Source organism: Phocoena sinus, chromosome 20 (assembly GCF_008692025.1).
Source record: "Phocoena sinus isolate mPhoSin1 chromosome 20, mPhoSin1.pri, whole genome shotgun sequence".
Lineage (NCBI taxonomy): Eukaryota > Metazoa > Chordata > Mammalia > Artiodactyla > Phocoenidae > Phocoena > Phocoena sinus.
Window position 1 is genome coordinate 23791242 of NC_045782.1, and position 13695 is coordinate 23804936.

The following is a 13695-nucleotide window of genomic DNA, read 5'->3' on the forward strand; positions in this document are numbered from 1 at the left end:
TACTATGTGAGCTCCCTTGTATTTTGCATCTTGTATCTTATCACTATAATACTTCCTTGCACACACTCTCACTACCTTGACCATCTATCCTCACATTGTACTTGTGCAAAATAATCTTTACCCTGATTGCACATAATTCTCTATATTCACACTATATCTCTATCCAAACATCTAAATATGACTAGAATAGAATATATAGCATGCTGATAAATATCACTTTAGATTTATGACCTCAAATCTCAAGTAGACTCTCAGCACTGCTTAGCAATCCTATCATACTATCTTAGTGAAATTACTTTCCCACTCTGTAAGACTATTACTTCATACCTTTTACTCTTCTTTCAATCTCCAACACCCTCTCTTTCTTTCTGAACATCAGCTGATGGCTTTGGATCTTTTTAAATAAAATATTGAAAGAACAGGAAAAGAATCTCCTATGATTTCCCCTCTAAATCAACATCCAAACTTCATCTGCACTCATATATTCTGCCTTCAGTCTTATAATTGCTGAAACGTCCCTGCAACTACCTAAATCCAACTCCTTCTTCTGTGCATTGAATTCCATCTCCTCGTGCCTACTCAAAAACATTTTTTCCGTAATCATCTCCCTTCTTCATTTTAAATGTTTCCTTTTTTATGAAATTTAAAGGAAATAAATACCTTCTGTGGTTTCTGACCTCTTCTAACTACTGCTCCTCTTCCCTGCTCCTTTTTATAATAGAATAACTCAGAAGGAGTTGCCTAGATTGACTGTCTTCATTCCCTTACCTCGCTTTTCCTCTTGAATCCATGCTAGCCAAGCAGTCTCCCATATCTCTCCACTTAAACGTTCCTTGTCAACATCAGCATCACTCTCTACAATGCTAAATTCAATGATTCTTTCATAATTTCCATCATACACATCCTGTCACTGGCATCTGATCTTTCTTGAAATTGTTTCATAACTTACCTTCTGTGACAACAGAATCTCCTGGATTTCCTCTGACTGCAGGAGCTACTTCTCAGGATCTTCTTCCTTGACCTTTTAATGTTGCATTTCCACTAGAACTCATCCTCAGACCCCCTTTTTATTGATCCAAATTTATTCTTTAGATTATTTCATCCATCCCTGTGGCTTTAAACACCACATATTCACTGATGATTCTTAGGTGTGTACATCACCAACCAGAATCTCTAGCCTGGTTATCCAAAACAAAACTGTTGATACCTTCCTTTCTCATCCTCTAAACTGCTCTCCACCAATCTACCCAATCTTTGAAAACATCACCACCATGCATCTAGTTGCCCAGGCCAAATCCTTCTCTTCTCCCAGAACCCACATCTAAACTATTAGCAAGCTTTTAGATGTAGCTTAAAAATTTTCCAGATGTGACCATTTATTGACACCTATATGGCCTTCAAGTAGTAAAATTTACCAGCATCCCTCACCTGGGTTATTGAAGTTGATAGTTTACTGGTTTTCTTACATTTATTCCTCATTCCCTATATTCTACTCTCTACCGAGTAGCTGGAATATTCTTAAAACATCCTCAGATCTTGTCACTTTCACATTCAAACTCTCCAAGTGTTTCCAATCATATTTACGGTAAAATATAAATGCCTTACCTAACAGTCAATCTTACCTATAACCTCTCTCCCCTAGTTCACTGTGCTTTTTGGATTTTTTGCTGCTCTTGTACATCCCAAGTTCTTCCCTGACTCACAGACTTTAACTTAGCATTCCCTTTCTTGGGACAATTGTTTCTTAGATATTCACTTGATGCATTTTCTCCCCATATTCAGAACACGGCTCCAGTATTCCTCTTAAGAGAGAACTTCCCAAATCACTCTACTAATATAGAGCCATCTTCTCAACTTATGAAAATTAGAATCAAGGGTCTTTTGTTGTTGTTATGTTCTTGACCTAAAGTAATGTGCTCAATTCTGACTATCCAAGAAAAGTAAGGTAAATCCAAGTAAATAACAAGGATTATGACATTGAAGTAGAATAATGTCTTATTCTGAGAAATTTCATATCAATTTCATATCTAATTGTCATACTTCACAACACCACATGAAGAACAAAAGGGCATGCATTACAATTATCAATGTAATCATATTACAAAATAATTATAAAAAAAGATTATGCTATAAATTCTGTGGAATCAAATATTTTATACGAGGTAAAATACAATTATCACACTTCAATTGTTGTGACTTTTAAGGTATGTTTCCATTGATTTGAATTTTGTTGTTATAGGCCTGAGCCATGTTTCAAAGAATATTTCTCCTTGAGTATTAGTTTTACTTTCAAAGACAATCAAAGTACTGGAGCATTTATGAATGGATTTGAAGAATCAAGTTTCAATCATTGTCAGAATCTTATCAACTAGAAAACTGATTCCCCAAAAACATATTTTTTGTTGAAATACTATTAGAATTGAGTCATATCAAAATAGCAGACATGAAAAATATGTCCACTTTTGAAACAATAGGAACACAAGCAATGTACCTTACTCTGCAATTACACTAAACATTGATTCAGATGCTGGATGAAAGGTTCAATTAATCTGGGGATGCTTAGTGCAAAAATAATGAGGCTATTACTTTTTTAGCTTTGTCTCCAATCCAGATAAAGAGAATATTATTTTCCACTGTCAGGTGTCTCATTATTAGATCACTAACATTTTCAAAACATTTCTGCATAAAGATGAGGTTAAAGCAATTCATACATAGCCACAAAACATTCCAGTTATAATATATGATGACAATAATGAAAGTTTAACAAAAGCATTTTCTTCCCCCATTTTGATGCCAGTTTTCTCACTTCATGACTCCATATAGTCAGAGTTATTGTAATAGAAATAAACCTACTCTTTAAAGGGAGAAATAAAAATATACAAAACCTGTATCAGAGGTTCCTGAGTAGAAAATAAGAAAAACAGATTTTGGAAATATAAGGTTTACATAGCTCCACGTTAGGGAAAGGAAGAATAGTCTAGCAGGTAAGAATGTATATTTAAATAATTTTGTACTTCAGAAAATGTCACCTAACACAAATCTATGGGACATAATTTTGCTAAATCTATTCTTTTAACTTTTTTCAATCACAGATTTGGGACTAAAACACTTTTCTTACAGATCTGAGTATATGAATGATCACTGTAATAAATGACGTTCTGTGCTGTGGGCTCTTATTCTGTCCTTTAAATCAGCCAGTACATGCCGAGCATATGATATGCACTCAACAATAGCTTGTCAATCACCTTATATTTTTTCACCCAAAATACATTTCGACAACAAAAAGTGATTGAGTAGGTCATTGTTTCTCTAGGTGCAATTCACAAAGCACTAGTAACATATTAGGAAATTTTATATGGTATGCTGACCAACTATTTTTGTTTCATTTTAGAAATTCTCATGTTTTTAAATGTATTAAAATACTTATTAATCCTCTTATTTCATGGACATTAAATTGATGTATATTTATCAAATACCAAAAGAGAGTCATGGAAAAAGATTAAAGTTTATTAAAGATTATATAAGTATGCGTTAATGGCACAAACATAAACCATCCTCCCTCTCTTTACTGCCCCAGTGTTGGTCAGTGTTGAATTATATTCAAATCAAGTCATTTACTAGTCATTTTGTGAGCTCCTAATACTTGTAAGTTATTGTGCTACTTGCAAAGCTGTACTTGCACTTGTACTTAAGGAGCTTAGAGTCTAAGACAGAAAAAAAGGTAAGTACATATTAGAGTATATCAAGAGTTCTAATGTGAGCAAACACAATTCAGTGGTAGTTCAGAAGAACTATAAATCACATTCAATTGGAGGACCTTAAAGAAAGGCTTTATTGGGTAGGTAGCAGTGAAGGGAAACTTGAAACATAAATTCTCACCATTTGGGATAAGATGAGGAAGTTGTATTCCTGGCAGCAAATGGCATAAACAAAGCATTTGGAGTCATTCTCAAAGAGGGGAATTTCATCTTTAAATACTACATAGGGTCAAGAGGGCTTAAATGAAATTATATTTCTAGAGAGGGCCAAAAAATGGCACTTCACTTATTAGAACAGAATTTTTCTTAACTGAGATTTTACCCTGGTGTTGTTTTACTTATTTGGCATCTCATTTGACTACAGAGAAATTTTTTTTTTTTAATGAGTGACATTTGAAATCTATACTTGGAAATGTCATATTTCCTAAGACTCAACAGGGATTACTACATTTTAAAAAATGAATTTTTAGGAGAAAGTGTTTTTATATAAAAATTTAATCCCTTGGGGTTTCCCTGTTGGTGCTGTGGTTGAGAGACCGCCTGCCAATACAGGGGACGCGGGTTCGTGCCCTGGTCTGGGAAGATCTAACATGCCGCGGAGTGGCTAGGCCCATAAGCCATGGCTGCTGAGCCTGTGCATCCGGAAAAAATTTAATCCCTTGACATACTACACAAAGATAAAATTCCTTTAGTATCCATGATGCTTATTTGTACATTTGACATTTTTACCTTTTAAGGTAGCTTCCTTAATCAGAGTACAGTAAATGTCTTCAGTTAATCACCAAGTAATTTTTAATTACAGGTGTGTTAAGAAAACTCTTCTAACATTCAACTGCAGAGTTTATGCCAAAGATCTTTGACAATGAACTGCCAATGGATGGATTTATCTTTTACCTTGATGTCATTTTTCTATAACAGTGTCCTAAGTAGGTAGGGAGATTATGCAGATCCTAAAATAAATTGCAATCCATTAAAAATAGATTTAATCTGTTTGTAATCATCTCTTATCAATGTGATACATTAGATATATTGAGAGCATGGATTTTTCCAAGAAAATGTATTGATAAACTGAAATTCTCCTGGGATTTTTTTCTACTTAGATACCACATCAGCAACTGTCAACAGGAAGTGACTCAGAATTGTTTTACAAAGCTTGAAAAATTGAGTAGAATTGAGTGTCTCAAATTCATCCCTTTTACTTCTGGTTTTCCTGAAATTACACATTCTTGCCCAACTTGTGTTTTGAGGAGCACTGGTTCTTAACAATGCTAATCAGAATTTTAAATAATTTGGGGTAAATATTGCACATGATATTTTTCTTTTACAAATTCCATATATAAATTAACTTATTTAAGGAGCTGAGAATTTCTAAAGTTTATTATATCATTACTTCTTTCATATATACAAAGGAAGGTACATATTAAAATCCTCATTCTATATTCCCCCAATAAAGTTTTGTATTAGTATTATTAATATCTTAAAGTGTAAGCTCCATCCCTTAAACCAATTTGCAAAGAACACTACTAACCTATTTAACTGACTGTAGTTTTTCATTCATCTTAAGATTTAGAAATCAGTCAACAGGAATAACCAGCAAATCAAAATCTAAGTGCAAAGTAACTGTTTGTTTTGAGAATTTGTGTCTCTAAAATAATTTTTAAGCTCTATTAAAGACAGAACAAGATTAAGATAAAATATAAATTGAAAATTCAAGATTACTGGATAATAGTAATTCAAATAAAGTGAACATAGCAATAACTATTGAGAGTAGTTTTAAATGATATTGCAAAAATTTCTACTTTTGTGTAAGGAAGGGAGGAATATGAGTATATATTTGATTTCCCTCATATTTGCACAAAGAAAAACCGACAACATACACATATAAGTAGTAAAATTGTTACCTATAGGGAGCCAGGGGTAGGACAGAGGAAAGGGACAAGGGTTGGAACAAAACTTCTCAAAGTACAGATTTTATAGTATTTTGATATTTAAATTACATGAATGTTTCAAATTAAACTTAATTTTTTCAAAAAAAAGCACTATTCCATTTTTAAATGGAAACAGAGAGTTTTTAGTTGATGAGACAGTTCAAAATTGCAATATATTACGGTACATAAGTGTTCAGAATTTTTCTTCATAGCTAAGAGAGCGATATGTTAAAAGAGGGAAAGAAAAGAGGAGAAACTGGTACAGTGTTTGTGGAATAAACATTACTGAGTTGGGGGAACTGATAATACAAATTTCTGTTGACTATATGCGAGTTTGCAGTGGTTCACTGTAAATGGACAGTCACACGCAGGCATAGCAGATAATACAACAAATAAAGAGGACAAACTGATGGAACCTATTCCCCTTTTTTCAAACATTTAGGCATTTAAATTTTTGAAATGATATATCATTTAAAGAATCTGATGTAAAAGATAAATGCTCTTCTCACAGTGGAAAGTGCACTTAAACACATACAAAATTGTGCATGTGATTTAGAAGTTAACACTGAAGTCCATGGATCTCAGGAGACAAGCTTCCATATTTTAATAGGTAAAAGTAGACACTTTAAGCCAAAGAGAACTTGGATTAATTCTCACCTTTGTTACTGATGGTTAAGTGACCTTGGAAAAATTACTTAATCTCTGTGAGCCTCAGTCTCCTCATCTTCAAAATGGAGTTGCTGAGTCTGTTACTACAGGAAAATAGGAAAAATTTTAGCAATTATTAAATGTTATTATTGTTACTATAATATGATGGCTGTCAAAATAGAATTAGGATTTCAACAGCTGAATGTAAAGATAGTTTGCCAGATCACATCAGACTAGCTGACATGTCCTATTTCAACAACTTGGTAAAAAAACCAAGATTTCTTTTGATATTCAGATATGAGTACTCTGTCATAGAATGTCTTTTTGTTTCCCCACCCAGGTATCTTTCTTCTCAAATACTTTCAGGGAAACTAGACAGCATCCTTAATCTATTGGTATCAATCCTGGCTTCACTTGTTTCAAGAAGAGGAAGCTGTACAGTTCATTCAATGAGGAAAGGCATTCCATGTTCTTGGGCTTTTTTTCTATTGCAGTCTTATGGAGCGGTTGATGGTCTTACAATCTAATTGAATTCTTGAGGCCCATTCCAGCTTTGAGAATTAGGAAGTAGTTTCTAAGTGTGCAAAGAACAGCTTAGGTTGAGAACATTTGTTGAGGCAGTGGTATTTTGAGTAATATAAATCATATAATTATGATTATATGAAATCATGATTTCTGTGTCACTGGTAGCTTCAAGATATAGGGTGTACTACCAAATGACAGTGTGCCAAGGTGTTCTTTATTTGAAATAGAGAGAGGGAAAAATCATGTCCCTTTGGAATAATGCAAAGATTAATAAAATAGCTGCCACTTTTCCTGAATGTTTTAAATTATCAAGTTATTTTTTTTCATTTTATCATTAAGATAATATCCATTTTAACAAGCAAAGATTTAGAAAAGCCTACTAAGCATTAATCTATCAATACCTTTGCAGTCTTTCACCTACTTTGTATAATTATACAAAAAGAAAATAAAGATAAGTTGATAAATCAAGCTCAGCATAAGCCTGAGCATTTGCTTCTTGATTAGGAATTAAGAATTTTATTCTAGTTCTTTTGATCACATCCTACTTCCTTGGTGGTTTTCAAAGATAAACTAAAATGATTAAACTTAATATTTAACGTCTTCAATTGTGAGGATTCCTGAAAAGACATGAGTAATAAGCATACTTTCATTCATTTTCTGTTCTGCCATACTATTCATTGTCAAAAAAAGAAAAAAAAAAAGGTTTGAGATTTAAATGACAAGTAACAAATTGATGACATGTACTCCTGACTAATTAGGTGAAGCCCTCATTCTATATGCTTTTGACCTTTGATAGCTGTAATAATATCAGCATCATATCAATGACCTGCTATTATGCATCCAAAGTGTCCACTTCACTGCCATTGAATATAACAATTAAGAGGAAAGGACCTAATGATAAGAATGTTTCAGTGACATAAACCTTTCAAATCTATTCATCATCACCTCTCTCCTTCCTGAGAATGGCCTTTTTAGGTATCAATTCACTCTTTTAAAATCTTAGTGGCCTTCAAACTTACTTTATTCAGTTAGTTCTGTATAACAATAATCATATCCAATGTTATTTTTAGGATACAGTTCAAAAATTTGCTTTCTCACCCTTAAGGTGCTGTCTCAATGTAATGGCCAACACATAAAAATTACTAGGTGAGAAGGTTATACTCTGAGTTTGATATTTTTCCTAAAACAAAGCCTTTTAGCCCATTTTTAATAATTTGAGGCCTCAAAACATTTTAAAAAAATATTTTAGGCCCTTGAATTTATAGAATGACTATGGACTTTTGTTTCTGCATGCATCCCTGCCAACCTTCTCTTAGATCATCTCTTATATAACACTTTGCTGAATCATTCCAGTAGCAACTAGTCCATGTTACTAAGGTTTGGATTTTAACCTCTTCCCTGGTGCTATTGCATGAGGAAGAGCATAATCTGCCTTCCAAACTACTGCAAGCAAAAGTTTTATCAAATGTTTTGCTACTATATGATATGAAACTTCATCTTTTCAGTCTCCAATGTTAGTTATTTTTCACTAGGCCAACTTTGTATATTTTAGATTTTATTACTGTAGCATTCTACTTCCAGAACAAATTTCTCTTCTTGTCAGGTTAGGTTAGGCTATGCTGAGATAACTGAAAATTCAGTAATTAAATGCATTAAAATTGTTCCATGCTACTCTATGTCCCAACAGGTTGGGGCAGGGCTCTGCTACACAAAGTTACTTGGTCATCCAGGGTAAACAAGCTCTGCCATGTCACAGTTGTGCACCATCTGAAACAGCTTCTTTGGGATTCTCACCAGAAGAACCCAGAACATAGGAAACTGACACTGATTTTCTGTGACTCAGCCCATAAATGACACATTCACTTCTGCTCATGGCCCATTGGTTGGGACTAGTCTCTTGATCCTGTGTAAATAAAAGAAGGCTGAACTATGTAGGACTATTCATTGAGCAGTAAAACCTACTAACCAATTACTTTGTAACTATTTCATACGTTTCCTTTGACCTCCTAGTTTTCATTAGGTGATTGTAACTCCTTTGATATTTCATTAAAATTCTATCTGCATTTTCAAACTTCTTTATAAGCCTCTTATATCCTTATAGAGACTTATATATATTTTACTACTTTCATTGATTAAAGTCTAAACTTCATCACTCTGATCATTTTAAAAATGGTTTTATATCTGTAGTTATATAAGAAAATATCTGATAAAAGACAAAATGTTAGACACCTGTAAGTAAATATATATATATATATATATATGAAGCAATAGTTTCTAAGCCCTGAAGCTCTGAGATGACAACAGCTGGCATATGTCATACTTTTAAAAATATGAGCAAAAAGGGCTTCCCTGGTGGCACAGTGGTTGAGAGTCTGTCTGCCGATGCAGGGGACACGGGTTCGTGCCCCGGTCTGGGAAGATCCCACGTGCCGCGGAGCGGCTGGGCCCGTGAGCCATGGCTGTGGAACCTGTGCGTCCTGAGCCTGTGCTCTGCAACGGGAGAGGCCACAACAGTGAGAGGCCTGCGTACCGCAAAAAAAAAAAGAGCAAAAAGAAATGCATAAAGACAAGGTCACTGATGTTTCATGTTAATAATAGATTACAATATATTTTTTAAAGTTTTAAACTCTTTCCTGTCAACTAAAAACATTGAAGTAAAATACTAAGGATATAGTCACCTCTACAATCTATACATAATTAATAATTATGATGTATATTACAGTCATGCACATGCTATAGATGAATACAGATGGGATTCTTTTTTCAATCTGAATGTATGAAAGAAATCTTACCAGAAACAGAAAGATGTTCATGATAATATTGCCCAGAGCTGGAAGATAACTGAATTTGCTGCCCAAGTCCAATATCTCAAAGACTGACATAGAAGGAGCATAATAATAGCCTTAATATTCAGCAGCTATGAAGAATAAGAAGCTCAGAATAATCAACTCTTTGGATTCATATGTTCACCATGGTATTATGTGTAGAATGTCAGTTTTTAAAGAATTAGGTTAAGATAGAACCTAATTTTTATTTAAGTAATGTAAAATAATTTAATATTTCTTTGAGGATCCCACAGAATCTACACAATAAATATTGGTCATTATTCCAAGGATTTAGATAAATGCTGGTTGACAGACCAACTCTAGTTAATAAAAGATATTGTTTTGGAAGTAATGCAGGCCATGGTGCTCATGCTAATCCTGTCTTTTACTCACCCTATATCCTTAAGCAATGTATTCTCTCTGAGGAACTTTTCTTGTCATTATAATTAATTACAATTTTGTAAAATTATCTGGAATACTGTTTGATAGAGCGAATTCCATGCTTATATTAGAGTAATGCTTAGATTGTTCATCTTTTAATACTAATTTATTCTGTGTTATTCTATTTAATCTACTCTGGGTACTTTCTTATACCAGGAAGTGAATAGCCCGGTTTAGCAGATCTAGTTCAGAGTCATAACATTTAAGATCAGTTGTATTCTGACTTACGTCTTTACTCCTTAGAACTCATCTAGACTCCCCACTTGAAGAAATGAGACAGATTTTTACTGTTAACATGTTCCATGCTTCCTCAAATTCATATCTTTTTTTCTCAAAGTACTTCCTTTCAACTGGATTTCTTCCTTTCCTAACCCAGTCTTCCTCACCTCATTAAGTTCTATGCATATTTCAAGGTCAATTTATAATATCAGATCCTCCAAGATCCTGCTCTCATTAGACTGTTGAGTGCATGCGGTGTTCCAGGTACAGTATCAAGGTGTGAAATAGCAAGGTGAATAAGACAAGGTTCTTTCCTTAGGGAAACCTATAGTATGGTGGAGGAGACACACAGAGATGATTTCAATATTAGAGAGTAAGTCCTGTGGTAGAAGTGTGCAAACATGTTATCCATTACTTATTTGAAGTCCCAAAGCAGGTTGCTGGTATATTTCTTATGGCATTACTCTTATTCATTAGCAAAGTAAGGTGGAAAGAGAAAATTAAACTGAATTTTAATTCCCAAAGTTTAACTTATTGAGCCAAACATTTAAATAGTTAAATTAATATTTTTTGTATTTCCAAGTGTGGTAAATGTACATAACATAAAATTTACCATTTTAAAATATTTGAACTGTACCGTCAGTAGTGTTAAGTATATTCATATTATTATTCAACTAAATAAATCTCCAGTGCTCTCTTCATTTGGCAACCTTAGCATTTTTAATGAAGGAAATAATAACAGTTACAGATTTGTCCAAAAATTGAATAAGATAACATACATGCAATACCTGGTTCAGAACCTGGCACATAGATAATGTTTAAAGGACAGGTTTTTTTTTTCTTTTTCTGTACTTGCTCTATAAAGAGACAATATGTTTTCTGAGTAGACCTATTTCAGATATAGATATAATCTAATCTAAGTAGTTTGTCTGATGTATTTATGCCTTGTGGATAATCTAATAGGTGAGTGAATAGATGATTGTTTAGGCAACAGACTGAATGGATAACTAAAAGTATGGATTTGAAGAATATTCAAAAAGAAGTCCCAAACCAGTAGTTTTGCTAATAAAAAAAGATAAGTGAGAAATACATTAGAAAACAGGCTTATTGCACAGATTTTGAAACTGAAGTGTGATGAATTAAGCTTTGAAACCAGGCCATACTTTACTATTATACCTCCCTCAAAACACACACACACACACGAATCGTTAAATCACAGATATCCGAGGAGTTAATTAAAAAAGGTCACACAATACTATCAATATTGAAACACAGCTTTGCTTATTTCTAGAATTATCTCATAACTTTGCCTCTTCCTATGAAACATTAAATTTTGTATTATTCATAAAAGTCACAATCTTGACTTCTTTTTACATATTACTATTAAAGTCATCTAAAATGAATGCTACTAATCATTGTCATTTCCTCTCTACAGAATTTTATTAAATATAAAGGAAACAGCAAACACAAGTAATTAATTCTTCCTTTTCCTTTCTTCATATTACCATGGAAAGTAAAGCAAAGAGAAATGCTTTTAGGAAATCCCTTGACTTAAAATGTTTCACAGAACTCCAAGACTTAACACATGGGGACGATTCAACCTCTGCCTAAATTATTTAATTGTATCTCAGGGCCTTGGTGTATTAAAAAATGTAACAAGGAGGTGAAGATGTATCATAAAATCTGTATTTTAAAGAAATCTCTAACTCAGAGTAAAAGAGGGGAACTGCAAATCAATTACACTTGGGTATGTAATTTGAATAAATGAAAATGCCAGAATGATTGAAGCCTATATATTCAGGATGGTGGAATGAGTGTGATAGTGGGTGACTGCATCTTAATAATATGAATACACGAAGAAAACAACAGCAACATAAAAGAATATATAGAAAGATGGAGAGGATAAAAGTTACTCATGCCATAAATATTTTGAAATGAAAAATTAGAGTGCAATTATACAAAAGATGTTATGAATGAAAAAGCTGGGATCACCTATAAAGGGGAATAGAAAGTCCGTTTGAATTTGCTGGACTAGCACAGAAACACTCTAAAAATGAAAACCATGGCACATTTTAAGACACTTTTTAAAGGAGATATGTTTATACATTAACATCATGAACAATAGCTTAAATGAAGGTGGGCAATAATGTATTATCAAACTAATAGGCCAGTTCATAAAAAATTGAAAAGTAATTATCTCCTATATATTTATTTTTATTTACATCTCCATAACCTTACAAAAAGGCATCATTGACAGTTACTTACATACACATGCATGCACTCTAACATGCCTATTTACTCACATGCACATATACATGCACATGTAGTTTGACTTATATGTTTATCAATATTTATGCATATATGTTCTTATTGGTAAAAAAAAAAAAAGCTTTCTTAAATGCTTCTTCAGAGAATTAAATGGTATCATACATGTAATGAGCTGAGAGAATACATGTGAATTGGCAAGACATTTGTAAGCAGAAAGTTAAAGAAGGAATTTGAACAATATACTGGAGGACATTTTTGAGTTATATCAAATTGTAGTACTCTTACTGTATTTGAGATAAACTTACTTCTGAGATTCCTGAGGACCAAGGCCAGAGGAAAATTATGAGGAATAAACTTGTTTCCATGTGCTAATCAAGAGGAGTTTAGCAAACATTTCCTATTATAAGCTGTATGAAAATGTATTATTTTTACTATACAAAGGGGTTTAAACAAGATAATATCATCCATAATACACTTATAAAAATACATTTGAAACACATATAGTTGGACATAAAAGTTAAAGAGAAAAAAATAGCAAAATGGTTATTGGATCATTTTGTGCAGAGCTAGGGTAGGCTGAGGAGATGGAAATAATGTGATACTGCACCTAAATCTTATGGTAACTGAAGTGTTTTGGGGAATAATGGAAATAGAGTCCTTGATGTTCTTTGAATATTGAAGGTAGTCTTTGTATTTTTACTTACATTTTAACTTTAGAATAAATTATATAGAAATAGACAAAAGAATCTGCAATATTGTGATTTATAATAAAAATACATATTTGGTCATTCAAATGACCAAAATACATTTCCCATATATATTTGGTCTTCTTCCATGGTTCCTTACTCACAGCTCCCCAAATTCTTGGAGTTTCCTAAATTTGGAGAGTGATAAAAAATGTCTTTTGTTATGTTAATGAGGTAGTCCTTGGACCTCACCTAAGGATGGGAGCTGTTTGCCAGTGGAGCCAACTGTGTTATTAGAGGGTTGGAATTTTCAGTTCCACCCTTTGACCTCCAGGGAGGGGAAAGGGACTAGAGATTGAGTTCAAACGTCAGTGGTCAGTGATTTAATCAACCATAC